Source organism: Solanum dulcamara, chromosome 11 (assembly GCF_947179165.1).
Source record: "Solanum dulcamara chromosome 11, daSolDulc1.2, whole genome shotgun sequence".
In the NCBI taxonomy this organism is placed as follows: Eukaryota; Viridiplantae; Streptophyta; class Magnoliopsida; order Solanales; family Solanaceae; genus Solanum; species Solanum dulcamara.
Genome location: NC_077247.1, coordinates 27,698,316 through 27,714,870, shown reverse-complemented (window position 1 = coordinate 27,714,870; position 16,555 = coordinate 27,698,316). Strand labels below are relative to the sequence as shown.

The following is a 16,555-nucleotide window of genomic DNA, read 5'->3' as shown; positions in this document are numbered from 1 at the left end:
ATGAATCACCAGAATAGTATTTCTTCACTACTAAGAACTAAAACTATATTTGAGAATGTGTAAAGAAGTGTATAGAGAGAAGACTTGCTTGAGAAAGCTTGATGAATAAAATGAGGAAATAAGGTGGGTATTTATAGGTGAGAAAGAGGGACCTAACAATAAATAAAATAATTATAAAGAAAAATATGAAAATTTAATAGAAAATTATGATGTCATGGATGATGTTAATTGGAGGACAATTTATGTCATGAGTGATGTCAAATGTATCTAGATCTTTTCATGGTAGGTGAAATGAGTTATCTTTGACAGAATACTCTTTTTCAGAGCTACTTTTGAATAAGATAAATTCCTTATTAGGATTTGGTGTATTCATAAGAATTGTAGATATAGAAGTCTAGTTTCATGTTGTTCAAGAATCAACTAATTTTGAGCATCCTACAGTGAGATATGAATTTTCTTCTACAAATACTCCATTTCATCACAGCACACTATCTTACAATAATTAATTTATTTGACCTACTTAACCTCCGAAACGTAAATTATGGTCTTCACAAAAGTTGTAGTTAATGATCTTGTGGTTACTCAAAAATTTGAATCACCTAATTTGGACAATCCTATAAAAGGTTATGCCCAAAATACAAAGGCTGTATCATTTTTAGGCGAGAATTGAAACATCGTATACAACGTTTTTAGGGGATGTTACAACATGGGTCTAGCCATCTTTGAAAAATCCTTAATGAATCGCCAGTAGAATCCAGCATGCCCTAGGAAACTGCGGACACCTTTTATTAACGCAGGTGGTGGGAGCTTCTTAATTACTTCAATTTTAGCTTTGTCTACCTCTAGACCATCTTTAGAAACTTTGTGCCCCAATACAATACATTTCTTTACCAAGAAGTGATATTTTTCCTAGATTAGGATGAGGTTTGTTTCCTCACACCTCGCTAATACCTTCTTTGTTCAAATACAAATCAAAAGACTCTCCAAATACTGAAAAGTCATTTATAAATATTTCTACAAACTTTTCCATCATATCATGGAAGATAGCCATCATGCACCTCTAGAAAGTGGTCGGAGCATTGCAAAGACCAAATTGCATACACTTGAATGCATACATTCCATAAGGGCTTGTGAAAGTTGTCTTTCATGGATCCTCTGGTGCAATGGTAATTTGGTTTTAGCCAAAGTATCCATCTAGGAAGCAATAGTAATCTTGGCCTGCTAACCTGTCAAGCATTTAGTCATTAAATAGCACTGGGTAATGATCTTTCCTTCTAGCATCATTTAGCTTTATGTAATCCATGCAAATACGTCATCCAGTCACTGTTTTGGTGAGGATTAACTCATTTCTCTAATTGGTCACCACAGTCATTCCCCCTTTCTTAGGTACACACTAAACTGGCTTACCCACTTGCTATCCGAGATAGGATAAATTATACTTGCATCTAGCCATTTAATTATATCTTTCTTCACTGCCTCTTTCATGATAGGGTTCAACTTGCACTGTGGCTATGCACTAGCTTTATGTCTGTCTTCCATAAAAATTCTGTGCATGCACAAAGCTGGGCTAATTCCATGAAGATCAGCCATTTGCCACCTGATTGCCTTTGTGTGCCTTTTTAAAACTTTAAGTTCTTTTGTAACCTGCATATTAGACAAAGACGATTATAGAATTATGAGTAAAGTATTATCGACACCAAAAAAAGCATACCATAGATAGGCTGGAAGCGGCTTTAACTCCAAGTTAGGAGTTTCTTCTAGAGATGGCTTGGGTCAAGGACCCAGTTGTCTATTTAATGGCTCCACATTTTTTTCCACACACTAAAATTTGGAATGTCAAGCACACTAGCTAGCTCTTTAGCTTCCATGGCACCCTCAATATCTTGACCCATCAACACTCTCTATAAAGGGTCTTTTCCTAAAATGTACTGAGCTACCACTTCCTCATCAATGGCAGTTATAGCAGATAATTCTTCATAGACTATAGGCAATTTCAGTGCCTGATACACATCAAACACCTCAACTTTGTCATATGCTCTCATAGTTAACCTACATGTAGCTACATCAATGAGTACACCTCCTATTTCTTAGAACGGACATCCCAAGATTAATGGCACCTCTAGATTAGGCTCAAAATCTAATATAACAAAATCAACAGAAAAGATGAGAGATCCTACTTGAACTAACACATCCTTAATAATACCTTCAGGTCTAGCTACAGAACAATTAGCCAATTGTAACAAAATGGTGGTTGGTTTAGGCATCAAGTTTATACTTGCACCTAGATCACAGAGACCTCTTGCATTACTGCACTTACCAATGGTTACATGTACCGTGAAACTACCTAGATCTTTCTGCTTAGCAGGTAGCTTTACTTTGTTCAAGATTCTTGAACTACACTCTTCGGTGAGTGCAACTATTTCATACTCAGCTAACTTACTCTTGTTGGCCACAATATCTTTGACAAACTTGACATGTTTGGGGATACCCTACAACACATCAATCCAAGGTAAGTTAATTTGCACCTGCTTAAGCATATCTATAAATTTTTCAAAAAATTCTTCCTCCTTCTTCTTTTTAAATTTTTATGGGAATGGGGGAGATGGTTTTGTCTTTGGCTCTTTCTCCTTCTGTGGTAAGCTTGGTTCACCAGCTTCAACCTCTTCATCTTTACCTTATCCTTTATTACCTTTGTTTTGTAGCTAGATCCGCTAGTGAGAGTCCACTTCGTGTGCTCACAATATTTACTTGCTTGGATTTTGGGTCAGTGTTACCTGGTAAACCACCTTATGGGTGAGAATTTTGAGCACTTGCTAGTTGTCCCACCTGCTTCTCTAAATTATGAGTAGTGATTTTATACTGACAAAAATTTATAGCTAACTTAGCTTGGTCAGCCATGAGTTTCTTAAGCATGTCATCCACGATCATATTCCCTGCTCTACTTGATTGTTGGTTATTCTTTCCTTGATGATTGTAGTGCTGGCCTCCTCCTCTAATTGCCTACCTATATTGACCCTCGCCTTAGTTCCAGTTCTATTGGTTTCCATCTCAAGATAAGTTTGGATGGTTCCTCCAACTGGGTTATAAGTATTGCCATAATTTGTTTGGCCTCCACCCCTCTATGCGGTCCTTACAAAATTTATCGATTAAGGATTTGCACCACAGTATTCTAACGTGTGTTCACTACTGACACACACTTAACACCCCATTTGCTACTGCTGAACTATATTTATTGGAGCCTATTGCTGCCCCAAACCTAAATTGCTAAAGTGAGTGGATATCATATTTTGCATTGCTACAATCTGAGCTGTCAAAGTTGTCACAGCATCAACTTCAACCATCCCTGCCTGTTTTTGGATGACAAGCCTATAGTTTCCTCCATTCCATTCTGGATTTCCTTGAGATATGTGGCTCAGCAATGTGTAGATCTCGTCATATGTCTTCTCCAAAGCCAATCCTCCTACAGTTGAATCAAAAATACTTTTGGTTTTAGGTTCCATTCCTTCAATAAAGGTATGGAACAACAACTCGTTAGCTTAGTAATGGTGAGGACAACTAATAAGCAGAGATTTCAACCTGTCCCAGGCTTGATATAAATTTTCACCCGACTTTTGTTTAAATCTTAGAATTTCGGCTCTTAGCTTTGTTGTCTTCCCCAAAGAAAAGAACCTAATTAAGAATTTACGAGCCAAATCATTCTATGTAATAACGGAATTGGGTGGTTCTTACTTCAACCACCTCTTACCTCTCCCAATAGCGAAAATAGAAATAAGGTCAGACTTATGTAATCAGGAGACACTCCAGTTGGTGTTTAAGTGTCACTGATTTCCAAAAAGTTCAGGATGTGGAATTGGGGATCTTCATAAGGCAACCTCATGAACTATCCATTAATGTGCAATAGCTGCACCATGTACTGTTTCATTATAAATCTCCTCCAACTGGCGGTTTATGAATGTTGTAGGTGACATTTGCTGTGAGTAGGATTGCTAAATCACGTACTATCCTAGCTGCCATATTTATAGGGACCTCTACCGGCACTTCGTTATTATCACCCAGATTGACCTGTGGTACAGGGTATAGAGGAGTCACTCTCCTCCTTTGCAGATGTAGAAATCTCTCCGGCTCGATTAGCGACTCTACAATGTTCCCACTTCTTTCCAATGTTCTTTTGAAAATTCCCCTGCAAGAAATCACGGCTAAGATCAAGTAATTAAAACTAATACAAACAACTAAGAAACATTCAAAATAAAAAATTGCCAAATTTAAAGTCCCCGATAACGTCTCCAAAAAATATTATCTGTGTGTGTCGCACAAAGTTGATTTCAATTATAGTACCTACTAAATTATTAAAACTACTATTAAGAAATGATTCAGAAATTTAGTGAGTTGTGATCAAATGAGTAAACAATTCCAGGGTTGTAGCACTGGCAGATTTTAGGTAGAACATATTTCACTCTGACGTTTAATGGGTCTTTCAATTACTGGTTTACAAGGTTGATTTTACAATTATGGTCTCTCGACCTCTAATTACCTACATATGTTGACAGCTAAACTACATCATTGAGTGGGAATAGGGATGAACCAACACAGATGCTTTAGTCATATCATCATGTCTAATAACCAAGTGTGGTGTATAGGTATGTGTGATGCGCATCCTATACATAAATTATCCTTGTCAATTCTAGAAAAAATATATTCCTTATATTCTAGTGTTCTATCTCCTTTCCATCTCTCGAGTTCCGGGTAGACAACTAATGTATTTTAATGTTTATCAGGCATTAAAATAGTATACATGAGAATATAAGAGTAATTATATGTAAGACACCATTTTTAACCAAAGAAAACTATATTAAAACCTTCATCTTATGGATACAACCCTAGAACAAGGATTTTAGCCACTCATAATGATTGAAAGAATCTAAAACATAATTAATAGCATGAAAAATCTACTTACAAATAAAAGAGAAGAAGAAATAAAACCCTAGGAGAGTTCTCCTTTCATCTTCCTTCGTCAAACCTCAAATAAAAACTGAATGTTTTAAAATAAAATACAAGTGGACTATTTATATCCTCAAAAAAATTAAAGTTTAAACCCATAAAGTGAAGTCCGCGACGCGGAGATGTTTCTTCATAGTGTAATTTTGCATTTTCTTCTATCCTGAACCAGGTCTGTGACGGACTTTGCATGTACTCCTCTGTTTAGCTAAATAAATTCCAAGTGTTAAAACTAAATAGCTGCAGCTAACTGCGTGATGTGGACACACTTCAGCATGGTGTATTTTCTACACATTTGTTCCCAACTTCACCTTCAAGCTCCATTTTCAATCCAATCATCTTTTGAATGTTCATTATTCGTCATTTAGACTTGGAAGTGACTAATCATGTTGGTTAGATATATTCATACACAAGTATTCGAAAAATAAATTAAACTATAAGAATTTGCTCTCAAACTCTACTACGAACATGGGTTATTTTGGATATTGGATGATAAATGCACCCAATATTAGTCAGTTTCGATCGTTAATGAGTTTTCAAAAGTGTTTCCCGGTGATCTTCTGGGTATTTCTTTTGAAAGGGAGATAGGCTTTGGCATTGATCTTCTTCCTGATACCCATCCAATCTTTATCCTTTCTTATGCAATGGCCCCGGCAGAACCAAAAGAGTTAAAGGATTTGTTGGCTAAGGGCTTCATTAGACCGAGTATCTCTACATGTGGTATTTCTACTCTTTGTTCGGAAGAAGGATACTTCTTTTTGCATATGTATTGATTACCAACAGTTGCACAAGGCCACAATCAAGAATAAGTATCCCATTCCAAGTATTGATGACTTGTTCGACCAACTTCAGGGAGCAAGTTATTTCTCCAAGATCGATCTTTGATGAGGTTATCATCAACTATAAAGAGGGAATGTGACATTCTGAAGATGGATTTCAAACTTGTCATGACCCGACCTAAGGCCTAGTCATAATATGGAGATCAAAACCCTAAAGGGATCCAACCAAGCCTCTTGTTCAAATTATAATCAAATATAAGGTAAAGCAAAAGTGGAAACATCACATGAGAGTCTAAACCATAAATAGTAAAAAAAGAAAGTCACATGTCCACATAGACTCGAAACATTTGTCTAACTAGATACCTCTACTCATGAATATGGGCGGAGGCTAAGACCTGTCCTTAGCTCACCATCAATATGAAAATATAAGAAGAGTCTTTAAAAAATAAGAAACGTCAGCTCATAACTTTTCCTCGATATATGAGGACTCACAAAGACTTTGCGGGAATAAGAAAGCTCACTAACCACGTGGATGGATATGATCCTCAACTTCTATACCTACATTAAGAGACAATGTAAGCAACAATATGCATTAATACATTTGAATATAATAAGTATGTGGGCATGACATGAAACATAAATCATAAGATTCAATAATCAATATTATACATGATAAAGGGATAAGTAAAGTTATGACATATACCATGATAATCAAAGAATTTAAATGACATAGTTAAAGATCATAAAATAGCATAATACTCATATAAATATGTGGGTTAGGAACCATAACCGACAATAAGACCATGTGAGCTACAACATAGTCGATGCCACCCTTACACTAAAAGAAAAGGGAATATACTTGCCAATGTAGACTCTACCTAGCTAGGCAGGTCATGTACATACGCTATATGTGGATCCACTAGCTAGGCATGAAGATAACCTACGGTGGCACGTAGTTTATAGGATACGAAGCTGCTACTAAGGCTTTTTGTAGGGTCACCACCGCAAGTTCAGTCGGTGCTAAGTCAAATCCCACGGAATACATACATAGCATAGTAATCATAGTTAACATATCATAGACATGATTATAGGTTTGAAATTTTTATAGGTTCTCATTTCATAACATAAGTGCAATGTGAGTATTTTCCTTCCATATTATAATTCATACATACATAATTCATATCATTATGCCTTAAGTCACCATATAGGGCCCTAAGTCACCTATCTTCATACTTGCATAAAAATCATAACTTGAACGTACTTGTAATTTATGATAATAATTCATACTTAAACTTAGGATAAAACTCATATACATAATCAATTTGATTGAAAACCATGTGAATACATTGAAAGCATTGAACTCCGTGAACATAATGAATAATCCATCATAGAAAATAGCTTCACGCATGGACTTTCACAATTCAACTTGAAATCATATAATTTACATAGAAACATACTCATGATGATCATATACAATAATTTAAAATGAAATTGAAACACCCAAACATAATCATCAAAATTGAAGTTCAAAAGTAATGAGATTTCATGAGATTTTGAGGATTAAACCTTGGACTCCATGAGTGGAAGGGACTCATGAATGAATCCACACATACCTTGATTGAAATTGGACTTGAATTTGAGAAAGGGGACTTGATCTTGAAGAAACCTAGTCAATGCTTGAAGAACTCTTGAGGAACCTTGGGAAAGAAGTCTAGAATTTGTTTGGGAATTATTGAGGGAAAATAAAGAGTTTAGGAGCATTTAGGATCTTATTCATAATAAAACTAGTCCTTAAAAATGTCCATATACATTATTAGAACGTAGAAAAAAGACCAAATTACCCATTATTAAAATTCCAATCGAGCAACCCCACGACTTGAGCCTATGGGTCATAAATATGATGATGAGTCATTGTTACGACTCATCTTGTAGGTCCTGAGAAAGGCCTAAAAATTGAGCCTCTATACATTTATTACAAGTCATCTTTATGACTCTTCGTAGAGCTTACGGGTCGTTAAAGGGATCCTTCTTGCAGGTTTGAAAAACCTTCAAGTTGAGGAGTCTCTAAAGTTTTCGCATGACTCATTTCTATGAGTCGTAAACTCCTCTATGGCTCGTCCTATTGAGTCGTAGATGAAGTTTCTAGGGTGAAATATGGGGGGTCATTATACCTTACCTTGACGACTCATAGTTTTCTCTACGGGTCGTAAATAGACTCATCAACCCAACCCTTGCCTTAACCAATTTTCCCACCTCAGAGCCCTTGTCTATGACTTGCTTCTACAACCCATAAAGATCCCTACAATTCGTAGACCCACTCGTAGGCTTGGGGTCAGTCAAATTTTTTTGAGATTTTCCTTTTGTTTGACTTTTCATCTTACAAGGTATTATAATATCTTCCCCTTAAGAATATTCGTCCTCGAATGAGATGCAACTAATGTAGGAAAGGCATAGAAAGAGGACTAGCAACCCAACGTGAACATAGGAACATAGAACATGTAAACTTCACTCTTTACGTAAAACATGGCCTTTTTGAAAAATCAATTTCATTATTCATGCATGCATATGAATGACATATGAAACTGAAACGTACAAATTTAACCTATTCGATCATGAACAACTTATTACCTTAGATTTGAGTGGAAGGAAAGATATATGGATAACGCTTCATCATGTCCGTTTCTGCTTCCCATGTAGCACCTTCTACTTGTTGATTTTTCCATAGCACTTTGATGGACACAACATCTTTATTCCTTAGCCTCTTCACTTGCCAGTCTAAGATTTCCATCGGGAATTTTTCATAAGTCAAATTCTCTTCAACATTCACAATTTTCAAGGGTACAATGGAGTTTGGATCATCCATAAATTTTTTCAACATTGATACATGAAATATCGGATGAACCATAGCCAACTCAAATGGCAAATCTAACTCATATGCCACTTTACCAAAGCATTTCACTATCCTATAGGATCCTACATATCTAGGACTCAACTTTCCTTTCTTCCTAAAATACGTTACACCTTTCATAGGTGAGACCTTTAAATACACTCAATCATCCATATTAAATTTAAGCTCTCTTCTCCTAGTGTCCGAATAGGACTTTTGACGACTTTGAGTTGTCTTTAATCTTTCCCTTATGAGCCTTACTTTCTCCATAGCATCAACCACAAAAACTAGACCAATCAATGCTATTTCACCCACTTCAAACCATCCTATTAGAGTCCTACATCTTCTCTCATACAATGCTTCAAAAGGAGCTATTTGGATGCTAGAGTGATAGCTATTATTATAGGCAAACTCAATCAATAGCAAATGCTCATCCCAACTTCCTTTAAGATCAATTTTACATGCCCTTAACATATCCTCCAACGTTTGAATCACTCTTTTGGCTTGTCCATTAGTTTGAGGATGGAAAGCGGTGCTTAGTTTAAATCTAGTACCAAGACCCTTTTGAAGAAAAATGTGAAGTGAATTGAGTACCTCTATCCAATATAATTGACAAAGAAACACCATGGATTATCACAAGTTCATAAATGTACAACTTAGCATAGTCTTCAGCATCATAAGAAGTCTTAACATGTAGAAAGTAAGCCAACTTAGTCATCTGATCTAAAACAACCCAAATGGAATCATGTTGTCTTCTAGTACGAGGCAAACCTATTACAAAGTCCATATTCACATCTTCCCACTTCCAAGTAGGAATCTCTATGTCTTGAGCTAAACCTCCTGGTTTTTGATGCTCAACTTTAACTTTTTGACAATTAGGACACTTAGCCACAAACTCCGCTATGTCTTTTTTCATTCCATTCCATCAATACACTTCCCTCAAATTACGATACATCTTGGTGGATCGTGGATGAATTAAACACCGAGAACTATGGGCCTCATTCAATATGAACTCTCTTCATCCATCAACATTAGGAACACACAACCATCCTTGGTAACGTAGTATCCCATCTTCCCCTTGGGAAAAAGCCTCAATGGATATTTTGGGAACTGACTTCATCAACCCAACCAACACCGGATCATTGTCTTGTTTGTCCTTCACATCCGCCACAAGAGACGATTCCGAGCCATTATGTACAATAATAACTCCATTATTGGAATCAATCAAACTCACACCTAAATGTGCCAATCTATAAACATCTTTAACCAACTCCTTCTTACCCTCCTCAACATATGCAACACTATCCATGGACAATCGATTAAGAGCATCGGCTACAATCTTTTCCTTACCCGGATGGTACAACACACTCAAGTCATAATCCTTTAGGAGTTCAAGCTATCTCATTTGCCTAAAGTTCAAGTCCCTTTCGCTAAACACATATTTCAAACTCTTATGGTTAGTGAACACATCAACATGCATCCCATAAAGGTAGTGACGCCAAATTTTCAAAGCAAATACAACCGCCGCAAGTTCAAGATCATGGGTTGGATAGTTTCTTTCATGTACCTTAAGTTGCCTAGAAGCATAGGCTATCACCTTGCCATATTGCAGTAAGACACAACCCAAACCAACATGTGAGGCATTACAATAAATAACAAACCCCTCTGAACCTTCAGAAAATGTAAAAATAGAAGCCGACGTAAGACAATCCTTCAATATTTGGAAACTCCTTTCACATTTATCCAACCATTGAACTTTCACCTTCTTTTGGGTCAGCTTAGTCAAAGGCGAAGCAATAGACGAAAACCCTTCAACAAACCTTATATAGTATCCGACTAAGCTTAAGAAACTTCTAATATCCAAAGGGGATAATGGTCTAGGTCAATTTTTAACCGCTTCCATTTTCTTTGGATCTACTTTAATCCCATCACCGGACACTGCATGGCCAAGAAATGCAACTTCCCTTACCCAAAACTCACACTTACTAAATTTAGCAAATAACAGCTTCTCTCTCAATGTTTGCAACACAATCCTCAAGTGGATCATATGATCTTCTTCATTTAGAGAATAAATCAAGATATCATAAATGAACACCATAACAAACATGTCCAAGTATGGCTTAAAATATGATTCATCAAATCCATGAAGATAGCAGAAGCATTATTCAAACCAAACGACATTACTACAAATTCAAAATGACCATATCTTATCTGAAATGCCATTATGGGAATATCACACTCCCTTACTCTTAATTGATGATAACCAAAATGGAGATCAATCTTGAAGAAGTAACTTGCCCCTTGCAATTGATAAAACAAGTTATCTATCCTCGAGATTAGATATTTATTCTTAATGGTGACCTTATTCAATTCCCAATAATATATACACATTCGGAGTGACCCATCCTTACTCCTAACAAACATCACAGGAGAACCCCATGGTGAGATACTTGGACTTATAAAACCCTTATCCAACAAATCTTTCAATTGCTCTTTCAACTCCTTAAGTTCCTTCAGAGCCACATAGTAAGAAGTGATAGAAATAGGTTAGATATCGAGAAGGAGATCTATGCCAAAATTAATTTCCCTTTCAGGAGGAATATTGAGCAAATCATTAGGAAACACATCGGAAAGCTCGTTAACTATAAGGACTGATTCAAGAGTGGGAGTTTCGACATCAACATCCTTAACTTGCACAATATGATAAATGCACCCTTTGAAAATCATTTTCCAAACCTTAAGAAATGAGATGAATCGACCCTTAACTACCGAATCGTTACCCTTCCATTCAAAAAATAGGCTCATTAGGAAAGTGAAACTTAACCACACAAGTACTATAATATATAGATGCATAAGCGGCATGTAACTAATCCATACTAATAATGATGTCAGAATTGATCATGTCAAGTTCAACAAGATCACATGGAATAATTTTATGCAAGACCGACATGGGACACTTCCTATAAACTCTCTTGGAAAATACCAAATCACCAATGGGAGTATAAACCGAAAAAGGTTCTAATAGCTCCTCAGGGCACACATCAAATCTCATAGAAAGGTAAGGAGTAACAAAATACAAGTTGGCACCCGAATCAAGCAATGCATAAACATCAAAGTTAAAGACTCCGTAACATACACGTAACCACATCGGGAGTCTCATCCATATCTTGCTTAACATGAAGAGCATAGAATCAGTTATTATATTTACCATCCTTAGGTTGAGCTTGGGTGCCTTGTTGGACTTGGCCTCCTTGAGGATGACCTTCTCCCCCTTTGTTGGCAATATAAGAGCGGTCGAATTACTTATGGCTCACCTTGCTACATCCATAGAAAGCACTCATTCCCATCAAGAATTTTTCTTCATGATTCTTTCCATACTTTGCACACTTAGGAAAACAAGGGATACTAGCATTCACTCCTCCTCCTCCTTGAGCTTTAGGGTATGGCACCTTTTTCTTCACAAACTTCTTTATCGAACCATGGCCTTATTGAGAGCAGCCACTATTACTGCCTCTAGTCCTAGCATTAGAGAACCTATCTTTATACCGGACCCTCTTAGAATCCCTCATCCTTATGTCCTTGAGATTTTCTCCATCAATTTATTCGGAGAAAGTCGAGCCGATATATGCCCATCTCCTTAACAAGAATAGTGGTAAGACATTCCTTAGCAACCAAGTCGGACACCCTCGATCTGAATTTACTTATTTGGGCACGTGGATCGGCAACTAATAAACGAGCTTACTTAGAGAGCTAAGTAAACTTGAGGGCATAGTCCCCTACCCCCATATTGCCTTTTCGAAGATTGATAAAGTCCAACACCTTAGCTTTCCTTAGTTCAAGGGAAAAAGCGATCAAGGAAGGCGAGTTTGAAGGTTTCCCATTCGATGGGACCTTCATCTACCCTTTCCACCTTCCATTGGGTAAACCACACTTGTGAAATGCCCTTAAGTTGATAGGATGCTAAATCCTCCTTCTCTTTAGATGACACCCCCATAATGCTCACTATCTTATAGACCTTATCTATGAATTCTTGAGGATCCTCATCAAACTTTGAGCCATAAAACTTGGGAGGGTTCATTTGTGCAAAGTCCCTCACTCTTGAGGCCAGAGTAGGAATATTAGAAGGAGCTAAAACCCCTTGGTTGGTCACCACTTGGGCTAGCATAGTGATGGCGGTCCGAAATCCACATTAGTGACTTGGTCCGATAGGGGACCATTGTCTTGATGGGCCGGAGGAGCTCGGGCCTCATTAGAATTATTTTTCCTTGGAAATGGTAGTCTTCTTAAGTCCATTTTTTTGAAAATTGCAAATAAAAATCATTAGGGAAAGGAAGTCTTAGAACACACTCAACCGAACGACATAGATCATGAAAGAAGTAAGAATTTCTAAAACATTTTATAGCTTCCTATTCATAGAAGTGGCACACTTAACAACCATGAATAATACTCTAGTCGACATGGCATGTTAGACACCCTATGACCTCTAAAACCTTACGCTCTGATACCAAGTTTATCATGATCCGACCTATAGCCTAGTCGTAACATGGCGATCGAACCTCAAAGGGCTCCAACCAAGCCTTTTTTAATATCATAATCAAACAAAAGGTAAAGTAAAAGTGGAAACATCACATGAGAGTCTAAACCATGAATAGTAAACAAAGAAAATCACATGACCATATAGACTCGAAATATTTATCCAACTAGATGCCTCTACTCATGAACATGGGTGAGGCTAAGACATGTCCCTAGCTCACCATCACTATGAAAATATAACAAGAGTCTTTAAAAATAAGAAATGTCAACTCATAACTTGTCCTCGATAGATGAGGACCCACCAAGACTTTGCCGGAATAAGAAAGCTCACTAGCCACGTGGATGGATATGATCCTCAACTACAACCCCTACATTATGAGACAATGTAGGCAATAATATACATTAGTATATTTGAATGTACTAAGTATGTGGGCATAACATGCAACATAAATCATAAGATGCAATGATCAATATTATACATGATAAAAGCATAAGTAAAGTCATGAGATATGCCATGATGATCGAAGCATTTAAATAATATAGTTGAAAATCATAAAATAGCATAATATTCATATACATATGTGGGATAGAAACCTTAACCGATAATAATACAATGTGAGCTACAACATGGCCGATACTACCCTTAAACTGGAAAAAAGGGGAATCTACTTGCCAATGTAGACTCTACCCCACTAGGCAGATCATGTACATACGCTATATGTGGATCCACTAGCTAGGCCATAAAGGCAACCTATGATGACACGTAGTTTATGGGACATAAAGCTTCTACAAAGGCTTTTGGTAGGGCCCTCACCTCAAGTCCACTCGGTGCTAAGTCAAATCCCACGGAATACATACGTAGCATAGTAATCATAGTTAATATATCATAGACATGATTATAGGTTTGAAATTCTTATAAGTTCTCATTTCATAACATAAGTGCTATGTGAGTGTTTTCCTTCCATATTATAATTCATACATACATAATTCATATCATTAGGCCTTAAGTCACCACATAGGGCCCTAAGTCACTTATCTTCATACTTGCATGAAAATCACAACTTGAACGTACTTGTAATTCATGATAATAATTCATACTTCAACTTAGGGTAAAACTCATATACACAATCAATTTGATTGAAAACCATGCAGATACCTTGAAAGCATTGAACTCCATAAACATAATGAATAATCCATCATATAAAATAGCTTCATGCATGGTCTTTCAACATTCAACTTGAAATCATATCATTTGCGTAGAAACATACTAATGATGATCATATACAATAATTTAAAATGAAATTGAAATAACCAAACATAATTTATCAAAATTGAAGTTCAAAAGTAATGAGATTTCATGAGATTTTGAGGATTAAACCTTGGACTCCATGAGTGGAAGGGATTCATGAATGAATCCACACATACCTTGATTGAAATTAGACTTGAATTTGAGAAAGAAGACTTGATCTTGAAGAAACCCTAGTCAATGCTTGAATAACTCTTGAGGAACCTTGGGAAAGAAGACTAGAATTGTTTTGGGAATTAATGAGGGAAAATAAAGAGTTTAGGAGCATTTAGGATCCAATTCGTAATAAAACTAGTCCTTAAAAATGTCCACATACATTACTAGAACATAGAAAAAGATCAAACTACCCATCATTAAAATTCCAATTGGGCAACCCTACGACTTGAGTCTACAGGTCATAAATATGATGATGATTCATTATTACGACTCGTCCTGTAGGTCCTAAGAAAGGCCTGAAAATCGTTCCTCAATACTTTTGTTATGAGTTATCTTTACGACTTATCGTAGAGCTTACGGGTTGTCAAAGGGATCCGTCTTGTAGGTATGAAAACTTGCAAGTTAAGGAGTATCTGAACTCATTTCTATGAGTAATGAACTCCTCTACGTCTTGTCCTGTTAAGTCGTAGATGAAGTTCTGAGGGTGACAGCTTGGGGTTCATTATACCTTGCCTTGACGATTTGTAGTTTTTTCTATGGGTCGTAAATAGACTCGTCAACCCAACTCTTGCCTTAACCAATTTTCCCATCCCTGAGCCCTTTTTTTGACTTGTTTCTATGACCCATAAAGATCCCTACGAGTCATAGACCCACTCGTAGGCTTAAGGTCTTTCAACTTTTCTTGAAATTTTCTTTTTGTTTGAATTTTTAATTTACGGTGTCACACAAAACTCGGTATGGTCATTTTGAATTTTTGGTTGTCTTTTGGACTGATAAATGCTCCTGCAACTTTTATGAATTTAATGAACAGGGTGTTCAAGCAATACTTGGATATATTATCATTGTGTTTATTCATGATATATTGATCTATTCTTGATGTGAGAAGGACCATGCAGATCATTTGAGGATTGTCTTGTGAGTTCTGAAGGATTATCAATTATTCGCTAAGTTTAGAAAATGTGAGTTCTGGCTTAGGTCGGTGGTGTTCCTTGGCCATATTGTCTCTGGTGATGGTATGCAAGTTGATCCTAAGAAGACCAAGGTGGTAAAGAATTGGCCTAGACCTTTATCTTCTTCCGACATTCGAAGCTTCTTGGGCTTATCCAGTTATATACATGGTTTGTTGGAGGATTTTCTTCCATTACATCACACATGACTACTTTGACTCAAAAGAATTTGAAATTCCAATGGTCCGAAGCATGTGATAAAAGTTTCTAAGAGTTAAAAGATCGACTAACTTTTGCTCCGATATTGAATTTATCATAAGGATCTGTTGGGTTTATTATGTATTGTGATGCTTAGGGAATTGGTCTTAGTTGTGTTTTGATACAAAATGGTAAACCGATAGTCTATGCTTCTGTAAGATTCCAAAAGTTAGAAAGTCAGAAAAAGAGGTTCAAAAGATGAATTTCAAGAAAAACTTTGTTTTAGGCACCATGTGATGACCACGAAGGCTATAATTAGATATGTTCCTCACCATGGTTCATGATGCACTATCGTGGTAGATGTTTAGAGACTCAGACTCTGTAGGGATAGGTCCACGAAAGGGACCACCGACCGTGGTGAACACTACGAGTCATAGTGCCAACCATGGTGACCCCCCCAGAGACCCTCAGAACTTATTCTAAGTCAGGTAACACGGCCCAACCACCACAGGCCATATTTCCCTTCACGGACCATGGTAGGTCTCGTGTTGGGCACCTCTTTTCAAAAAATCTCAAGTCCCTTACCATGGAGGGGACCACGGACCGTATTGTCCATAATGGTCCGTGGTGATGGTCCGTCCTGAGTTTCACATTTTGTTTTAAGTTGGGGTTATTTTGGTCATTTTCCTTTATTTCATTAATGAATATGGATATTTTTTGGGACTATATTCTTACATATCAATTGACCTAAATT

At 36.8% G+C, this 16,555-nt stretch overlaps 1 non-coding gene across 1 annotated transcript; it reads left to right on the top strand.

The window, feature by feature from the left end:
* Window positions 1-3,537: 3,537 nt before the first annotated feature.
* Window positions 3,538-3,644, top strand: LOC129875364 (small nucleolar RNA R71). Its single transcript, XR_008763161.1, has one exon. It is a non-coding gene; the product is annotated as a small nucleolar RNA R71 (small nucleolar RNA).
* Window positions 3,645-16,555: the final 12,911 nt, after the last annotated feature.